The 9,371-nt window shown below is 50.9% G+C and overlaps 1 long non-coding RNA gene across 3 annotated transcripts; it reads right to left on the reverse strand.

The window, feature by feature from the left end:
- Positions 1-4,280, reverse strand: LOC127487213 (uncharacterized). Of its 3 annotated transcripts, none has more exons than XR_016214466.1 (2): positions 3,894-4,280; positions 1-252 (listed from the first exon to the last, which is right to left on the reverse strand). It is a non-coding gene; the product is annotated as an uncharacterized LOC127487213 (long non-coding RNA). The 3 variants fall into 3 exon arrangements; XR_016214467.1 differs by having other exon boundaries at positions 1-1,670; XR_016214465.1 differs by having other exon boundaries at positions 1-2,951.
- Positions 4,281-9,371: the final 5,091 nt, after the last annotated feature.

Consider the following 9,371-nt stretch of genomic DNA (forward strand, 5'->3'; position numbering starts at 1 on the left):
TCTTTTTCAACAGTTTTTATTTATTTATTTGAGAGGTAGAGTTACAGACATACAGAGGAAGAGACAGAGACAGAGAGGTCTTCTGTTTGTCGGTTCATTCCACAAACGGCTGCAGTGGCCAGAGCTGAGCCAAGCTGAAGACAGGAGCTTCTTCTGCGTCTCCCACGTGGATGCAGGGGCTCAAGCAGTTGGTCCATCTTCCACTGCTCTCCCAGGCCACAGCAGAGAGCTGGATCGGAAGTGGATCAGCACCTGGAAGGGATGAAGTACCACAGCCCAAGCTTTACCTGTTACGCCACAGTGCCAGCCCCCTGACTGATCTTTTTTTAAATTTTTTTTTCTGATCTTTTAATTCCACTTCCGCATGAGCTTCCTGAAGTACCAGGCATTTTTGCTTGCCCTGAAGACAACACCCTCCTGCTTGCAGGAATGCTTTTTAGCCCTGTGGTAAAAGTCAGGTGGACACAGCGCTCTGCAAGAAGCCAAGTAGATACGAGACTCGGATGGCCAGTTAACCTCTCCGTCCACCTTCACACCTGTGGTACAGCATGTGAATGCCAACAACCACAAGACCCCAGTGTGCTTAGGAAAGCTTCATGTCGATTCAGATTCCTTCAGTGACAAAGTTGGGCTCCTTGCTGAGTGAATGTTCTCATGTTTGTCTAAGCAAAATGAAATGGTTCTGTTTGAAGCTTAAGTACATGAAAAGTCAAGTATACGATCAAATAATGTAGCTTACTCTTTCAGTAATGGTTTCAGGAAACAATTCATTTTAGAATGCACCGTTAAATAAATATACAATGAAAGGTAAATCCATGGAACCATCTACGCGACGCAGATTGGGTAAAAACTACCTGTCGTTGACTATGAACTTGAGTTGCAGCCCACTGCAGGCACTGCTGTACCCTCTGTGTTCTTGGTTCTGCACTTCCTGCCTGGAGGTCTTTTTATATCCATTCTGGACCCTTGGCTTTGCGTTTTCTAGCTGTATTCTATTCCCTTATGTGGACATGGGATGATCTGAAGTCTCCAGTGGTCGGTGTTCGGAATGGTTGCAATGAGAGGCCTTGTGTGTGGTACCTTCAGAGGCCTAGCTACAGAGAAGTCCGAGTAAAGCAGTAACCATGAATAATTTTGGTGGATGTTGCCAGAACACTCTTCAGCCAGCAGTACAGGGGAGCGCTGCTTTTCCACCGTTGTTATTAAATGGCTGCATGTTTTGTGAGTGGTTAGGGAAGACTGCGTCTCACCCTTTCTCCTGTAGATTTTCTGTAGGGCTCCCCGTTTCTTCTCAGTGTAATGCAGCCTTGTTTGTTGGGGAAATTGTCCTTCATGACTGGTGCGAGTTGCAAATGACCTTATCTCGTCTCATCCTTAGAATTTATCAAAATTTATTCCATGCCTCCTGGATTGGACTGGGAGTTACAAAGACTGCTGTCGTCCAAGGGCATTAGGAGGGTATCCTGTTTTTCTTCCAGGGTGTGCCGTGGTTTCCAGTGTTTACCTTTAAACTTTGAAACCATTTGGAATTTGTCCTGGTATCAGGCAGGCTTTTCTCCTAGAACGCTACCTGGTCACGTCAGCATCACACGTTGAACTCTCTCTTCCAAAGTGGCTTGTGGTGCAGTTTTTATCCCGTATCTCTTTGGATCAATTTCTGAACTTAGTTGCTTAACAAAAAAAAAAACAAAACAAAACATGTTTTTACAAGCTACAACTCTTGAAAATGTTCCCCGTGCTATTTGTGATTCTAGGTTCTGTTCAGGCACCTGAAGTGTTTGATGTTTTGTTGTAAAGTTGGTTTTTCCTGTTCACAAAGTTTGTGTTAGTTGCTTTCTTAAGCAATGTCTTTAGAGATTTATATGGAGTGAAAAATGTGTTTGCAGTTATGTGAAAATATTATTCATATCAGAGCTAATTCTGCAAAACGCTGAAATCCTGTGAAAAAGGAAAATCTATTTCAAGTGAAATCCCCTCAATCTCGGGGAACCTCCCTCAGTGGAAAATGGAATTTGAAAATGAGTTTAGTGCAACACATTCTGAAACCCCTGCATTTTTCATAATGTGCTGTTTCCGTGGACCGTGTAAAGAACCATCATGTGCTTGGATTTCATTAATTTTTTCCCCTAAGATAAACTTTTTTTAATTGCATATCCGTGACTTTTTTTTCTTTTAAAGTATCTATTTCAAAGGCAAAGTGACGGAGAGGAAGGGACAGAAATCTTTTGGTTCACCCCCCCGAATGGCTGCAGTAGCCAGCGGCTGGGCCAGACTGAAGCCAGGAGCCAAGAACTCCATCCTGGTCTCCCATGTGGGTGGCAGGGGTCCAAGGTCTTTGGCCGTTATCCACTGCCTTCCCAGGGATGCTAGCAGGCACCTAGATGGGGAGCAGAGGAGCTGGGACTGGAAGTGTCGCAAGCGCTGGCTTAACTCCCTGTGCCGCGATGCCCTGCTTCTGTGGACTCTCTGAAGTACGTCTGTAGACTCAAACTGGAAATACTTGTTGCCTGTGCACAATGTATTCTACTGTGAAAGATGGCTCAAACGGGCAAAGAGTTGGAAGAAAGTGTAGGTGTCAGATCTGCCGTGGGAACCCTCATGTGATTGGGAGACTTAACTTTGCATCCCATTTATTGCAGTGTGGTTTTGTCACTTGAAAAAATATTTTTTACTTGGCAACAGCAGCAGGCTGGTTATGCAACACTTGTATTTGCAGGGTTTTCATGTAAGCATCGGGCCTGCACGCTTTGAATCCTCACATGTAGAGTCGTGTGAGAGTGGGAAGTGGAGGCAGAGGTTTGTTTGGTGACCGGCTCTCCCTGGGGCGTGTTCTGGAAGATTACACACCTGAGAACAGGAGGTTGGCTGGAACTTGGTAGCCCCGGGTCTCCTGAGTTGGTCGTAAGCATCCGCTCGTGTTCTATTCCTGACTTTGCTTCACCAAGTAAGGTCTGTACAAAAGGCGTGAAATTAGTGTTTGCGTAAACGGGGAAGCTCTCAAACCAGCTGGCATTCTGTAAATGAAATGGATGGAACAGGAACCGGAATATTGTTTTTCCTCAATTAGTTTGCTGAATTGTCACTGCCAATGGCACAGACCTAACTCAGCTCACTCTCTCTTCCTGGCAAAGATATTAGTTTTGCAGGGTTTAATCAGTTATGTCCCAAACATGTATTAAGTTTAATGGAGACACGGGCACTAGTGAGACTGCAGGGGCTATGTGCATGGGGGAAGAACCTCACAGCACGGTGAGAAAAGAGAAAGAGTATCCAGGCTGTCAGCACAAGCTGCAACATGCCTGGGCTGAATCCTACTGAGAATGTGACATAAAGCGAAGTTTCTCTCTAACTTTGGTCAGAATATCAATCCCGGAATTAAAGTGGATGCTTCCTATGCTAGATAAATGCTAGGCCCTGGCGCTGTGCCCTGCCCCAGTGTTGGAGTCTGGAAAGGACCTTGGGAAGGGCTTGCACCACCATGCGGCCTCCCCCAGGCCCGAGGCTGCCCACAGTGGAGCAGGAGTGAGTGCGGCAGGGTGTGGGCATGGCATGGCTGCGTGCGGGCTCAGGCACGGGCAGAGGGCAGCAGGGCTGACCCAGGGGGACAGCCACGCAGGATGGAAGTGTGTGCCCTCCCGGCCCCAGTCGTTTTTCCCTCTGAGACTCCCTGCTTCTCACATTGGGTCTGATGGTGGCAAAGACGGTTTGGAGAGGCTGATGGGGACAGACTTGTCCCAACCAGGTCTATCTGTAGCCCCCAGATGTGAAGCCACTGTTTGGCCCTTCCATCTCTGAGCAAGGCGTCCCGCAGGCCCCAGGGCGCCCCTCCTGCCCATGGGCATCTCGGCAAGGAACCCCAAGCCGGCACGGCACAGACACGCCCGGCGGCTCACCTGAGTGATCATCTCTTCAAAGAGAAGCCGGCTCGGTCAGAGTTCATTCTTCGGCTCCCTTGAATGTCTGCCTCCGGTGAACCCCCGTGGTCCAAGGTGCGGCTCAGGATTCCAGGAACCTTCCTGCCCCTTGCTCTGGTCCCAGAAGGAAAACATGGCCCGACTCAGCACTCAGGCCCTTCTTTACCGAAAGCAGATCCTGCACCGTTCTGTGGCCACTCTGGGCTGCAAGACTCTTCGTCGCAGATCTGGATTTTCCACAAATGCACATCTCGGGGGGGAGATGTCGGCGCGTCCGGAGCCCCTGCCACACGCTGCCTGTGGCTCGGCGATCCGTTCGTTTCGTGGGGTGACGGACTGCTCTGCTCTGCTCACGAGGTCGTGCTGCCCCTCCCCCCCCCCCCCCCCCCCCGCGCCGGGCCGCAATTCCCAGGCCGTGCTTGCCTGCCTGTGCCTGGCCCCCTCCCGTGGGAAACGGCGGTTGCTGTGTCTCCCTGGGTGACCTGCCGGCCTGCTCGCTCTCCCTTTGGTCCAGACGCTTCTGGGTTTTGTGGGTTTTGTACACTGATCTTAACTGGCTGTCGTAAAGAAGTCACCTGAATAAAAACATCAGGCCCCTCAGTCGATAAAAACAGAAACACAGTGCACAGAGATATACATGTGTATGTCATGGAATTCTAATTTTTGTATTAAACATTTTTATGTATGTTCTTCTGACTTTTACAGAGTACTTGTTTTTATTCTGTTTTTTTTTAAAAGATCTTTAAAGATTTTTTTAAAAATTAGTTGAAAGGCAGAGTTACAGAGGGAGGAGGAGAGACAGATCTTCTGTCTGCTGGTTCACTCTCCAAACAGGCAGGCCAAAGCCAGAGCCCAGAGCTGCTTCAGGGTGCCCCATGTGAGTGCAGGGGCCCAAGCACTTGGGCTGTTTTCTGCTCTCCCAGGTGCATAAGCAGGGAGCTGGATCAGAAGTGGAGCAGCTAGGACTTGAACCAGCACCCACGTGGGATGCTACTGTTGCAGGCGGAGGCTTAACCTGCTATACCACAGCACCAGACCCCTGTTTGCTATTTTCATTTGTATTTATTTGGAAAGGTTGAGGGGGTAGAGAGAGAGACAGACAGGGAGATAGAGATACTCCATCTATCAGTTCTCCCCCCAGTGTCTACAAAAGCAGGAGTCAGGAGCTACACCCAGGCCTCCCGCATCGGGCACCTGAGCCGGCCAGCTGACTCCCAGGGTGCCTTAACAGGAAGCAGGACTGGAAGCAGAGGTGGCACGCAGACCCAGGTTCTCTGATGTGCAATGTGGGTGTCCCAAGTGGCATTTTCAGCACAGTGCCGAGCGCCTGCCCCAACATGTGAATTTTAAATAAAGCGTTACTGACAGTGACACCTGATGTCTATCCAGCGCCTCACCATTGCTGGTGGTTTGCTTTCTTTCTCTATTTTTTTAATAAGCACATTATTTTATTTTTATTTTTTAAGGTTTATTTATTTGAGAGGCAGAGTTACAGGCAGAGGGAGAGAGAGAGAGGTCTTCCATCTGCTGGTTCGCTCCCCAGGTAGCTGCAATGGCTGGAGCTGGGCTGGTCTAAGAGGAGCTGGCTGGTACAGAGGCCCAAGCACTTGGGCCAACTTCCACTGTCTTCCCAGACAATTAGCAGGGAGCTGCATCAGAAGTGGAGCAGCCAGGACTCAAACTGGCACACATGTGGGATGCCAGCACTGCAGGCGGAGGCTTAAGCTACTATGCCACAGTGCTAGCCCCTATGGTTGTTTTCCTGCGTGTTACACAGAGGTGGCATAGCTCAGTGGTTAGAGGTTGCAGCATCTGACGCTGGCCTGGGCGAGGGCCCTGACCTTCTCGAAGCCTCCATTTGGTCTATGGAACCATCTGCTCAGACCAGGCTGAAGACCTAGGGGGACGCTGCTCATGATGCCCTCGGGGGCGCTGAGTGGCCGTCACATTGGCCTCGTGTGTTCCTCCATGTCTGAATTCTTCCCACGGCACAGTTGTGAAAAAGTAGGCCATGTGGGATGCTGGTCGTCCTACCCGGGAGGGGCATGGTGCTCGGGGACGTGAGCTGGAGTGACAAGTGACTCTGGTTTTCAGACCACGCTCAGTCACAGCGTTAATGCCGGCAAGAGGCCCTGGGCTGAGTTCCCAGGCACCTTTCTCTAGGGTGGGGCAGACACGGGGAACCTGAAACACCTGTCAAGCCGGGACATTCAAGATCCGACGCCGTCGCACACCCTGTGCGTTGCGTCTGAACTGTACACCCCTGGCGGGCTCCATGTTGGTCCTCGTTTTTTCTGGGGTGGGGGCTGCCATGGTTCCTGTGGCTGTCTCATTTGGAAGTGTAGCCTGTGAAGGCGACTTGGCGAAATCCAAACTGCTTGGCCAGTGTGGCGTTGCCACAGGGCACGCAGAGAACTGGAGGCCGGCCGGCCCTGGCCTCCCGTGGCAGGGGATGTGCTGATTCGCCGGCCCTCTGGGACCAGGGCGGCCTTGGCTACCTGAGAGGCACCGCCCGCCGTGGACGTGAGACGGAGGTGCCTGCTGCCTGCCGTCCTTCATGGCGTGTTTCTTGTTCTGCATCATAGCTGCCCCTCAAGAGTTCTTTTCCCCTGCTTAGGCGTTTTGCTCAGTTTTCCTTTCCCGGATAAGAAATTTGAAAACAAATGTTGCGTCCCTTTTGAATGGACTGAGATGTTGGAATGTTTCGGCTAGGGACAGGTCCAGTCCCGGTTCTGTGGCTTCTGCACAAGTGCTCTGGAATCGCCCAGATTTCAGAAGCAGCAGCTGAGAACGCCCGCTCCCAGGGAGCAGCCACAGAGGGGTCCAGCGGTCGGAGACGTTTCTCTTCACTGATGGACTCTGTTGGTGACACTTTAATTTACAACCACGAGATGCCGGGACTCCATCTCTGAAATCGCACTCTCGAGAGAGAATTTGCGATGCAAACACTTGGCGTGTGCTCAGGTGTGCGATTTGGGTAATTTCCTGGTGAATCCACAGAGGTAGTGGAGAAGCCTCAGAATTGTGTCCTCCGATGGGGCTGGAAACGCAAGTTAGCCTGCTTCATCCTGGACTTCGGGGCTGCGAGGTGAGACCTGGCGCGCACACACTAGTCTGTGGGAAATCGTGGATGATGTTTACCGGTTCACACCAGTCTGTGGGAAACCCGTGGATGATGTTTACCGGGTTCACACCAGTCTGTGGGAAATCCGTGGATGATGTTTACCGGTTCACACCAGTCTGTGGGAAATCCGTGGATGATGTTTACCGGGTTCACACCAGTCTGTGGGAAATCCGTGGGTGATGTTTACCGGGTTCACACCAGTCTGTGGGAAATCCGTGGGTGATGTTTACCGGGTCCGTGTCTGCTCGGAGCAGCTCCGTGAGCCGCCGCGCAGAGGAAGGCGGGTTTCCTCCAGCGCTACGTGTTCTGGGGCACGTTTCTGCAGTGATAGGTTAGCTTTCCCGTTCACACAGAAACCTCAGCCGGGCGGATTGAACCCTAGCCATGATGGGATTCCTGCTGGTGAGTAAGATGCTCACGCTTCGCTCCCTGACCTGACCATCAAGTGTCGCCAGGCACAATTAAAAAGGCGCCATGTCCCTTTGGTGTGGCGCGGTGAGGTTTCAGAAAAATGATGCCAGGAAAGCCGGTCTGAGAGGCTGGAATTCCCTTGGGAGTAAAGGATGCACAAATGTGTGTGTGTGTGAGGTATGAGTGTGTGTGTGTATCAGTGCGTGACTGTGAGTGTGAATGAATGTGTGTATGAGTGTACATGAATGTGCATGTGTGAGTATGCATGAATATGTATGAGTGCACAACTGAGTGTGCGTGAATGTGTGTGTATGCGTGTGCATGTGTCTGCATGACTGAGTGTGCATGAGTGTGTGTGTATGAGTGTGCATGTGTCTGCATGACTGAGTGTGCATGAGTGTGTGAGTGCATGAAAGTATGAGTGTGTGTGGGTGTATAACTATGAGTGTGCATGAGTGTGTGTGCATGAGTGTGCATGTGTCTGCATGACTGAGTGTGCATGAGTGTGTATGAGTGCATGAAAGTATGAGTGTGCGTGGGTGTATAACTATGAGTGTGCATGAGTGTGTATGAGTGCATGAATGTATGAATGTGCATGAGAGTGTGTGCGTGCATGAATGTATGAGTGTGCATGAGTGTGTATGAGTGCATGAATGTATGAATGTGCATGAGTGTGTGTGAGTGCATGAATGTATGAATGTGCATGAGTGTGTGTGAGTGCATGAATGTATGAGTGTGCATGAATGTGAGCATGAGTGTACATGAATGTGTGTATGAGTACATGAATGCAGGAGTGTGCATGAATCTGTGTGGATGAGTGTGCGTGTATGTGATGAATGTGCATATGTGTGCAGACAGTGTAAGGTTTCACCCGTAATTCGTTACTGGACATAACTGCCTTCAATATATGTGGCTGCCGGCCCAGATGAAATCTGTAAACTGTCATCCTTGCTAGGAGTGCTCTGCTTCTGCAGTCAGCTACAAGCCGTGAATGGAGCTGCTTTTTGAGGAGAGTTCTTTACAGAGCAGCCCTGACCGTGGATTATTCATATTTTCCTCTCAAACTGTGACCCAGACCCCCAGAGGACGAGGACACACTCTGTAGCCCCACATGAGTCACCCTCGGGAGAGGTGAATTAACGTTCATAAGTGTTACAATTAGTCATAGCATTTAAAAAATTCAAACCTCCTGGAATTAAGTTTTCTACAGTTTTATTCCTAGCAAAAAATGCAGGCACGTGGGGCTGCCGTGGTGGTGTAGCAGGTAAACTTGGCATCCGAGATGAGCGTTGGTTGGAGTCCTGGCGGCTCCACTTCTGATGCAGCTCCCTGCTAATGGCCTGGGAAACAGTGGAAGACGGCCCAAGTGCTCATTGTCCTGCACCCGCACGTGAGACTCAGATAAAACAGCTGGTTTTGACCTAGCCGAGCCCTTGCTGATGCAGCTATCTGGGGCATGGACCAGCGGGTGGAAGTGTTTTCTCTCCCTCTATCTGGAGCTCTGATTTCAAATACATACATCTTTCACAAAAGGAGAAGCAGAGGCAGAGTGGGATCCTGGGTGAGCAGGATTGTGCCTCCCCCTGGGGTGGAGCTGCCCCCATTCGCTCTTGTAACTGTGCCATTGGCGCTTCTCCTACAAGAGGGGCCTTGTCCGGTCCCCGGCTGTGGGGAGCCAACGGCAGGGCAGAGTGATGCTGAGTCTAGACTTGGTGCTGCAGCTTCGCCTAGCTGCCTCCTCGCAGCTGTGCTGTGGGGGCCCTGGCTGGGGAGACCATGCCAACGGTGCCATTGAGAGGACATCCCAGGGCCTCTGGTCTCCTTCCCATCACCAACCTCAGGAGAGCACCAGCTGCCCAGTAGTTTCGGTCCCAGCTGATGCCTAGCGGAGCAGAGGCCAGTGGTGCCCTGTCTCAACTGCA

This window comes from Oryctolagus cuniculus, chromosome 10, assembly GCF_051225735.1.
Source record: "Oryctolagus cuniculus isolate XC-2025 breed Fujian yellow rabbit chromosome 10, ASM5122573v1, whole genome shotgun sequence".
NCBI classification, from domain to species: domain Eukaryota; kingdom Metazoa; phylum Chordata; class Mammalia; order Lagomorpha; family Leporidae; genus Oryctolagus; species Oryctolagus cuniculus.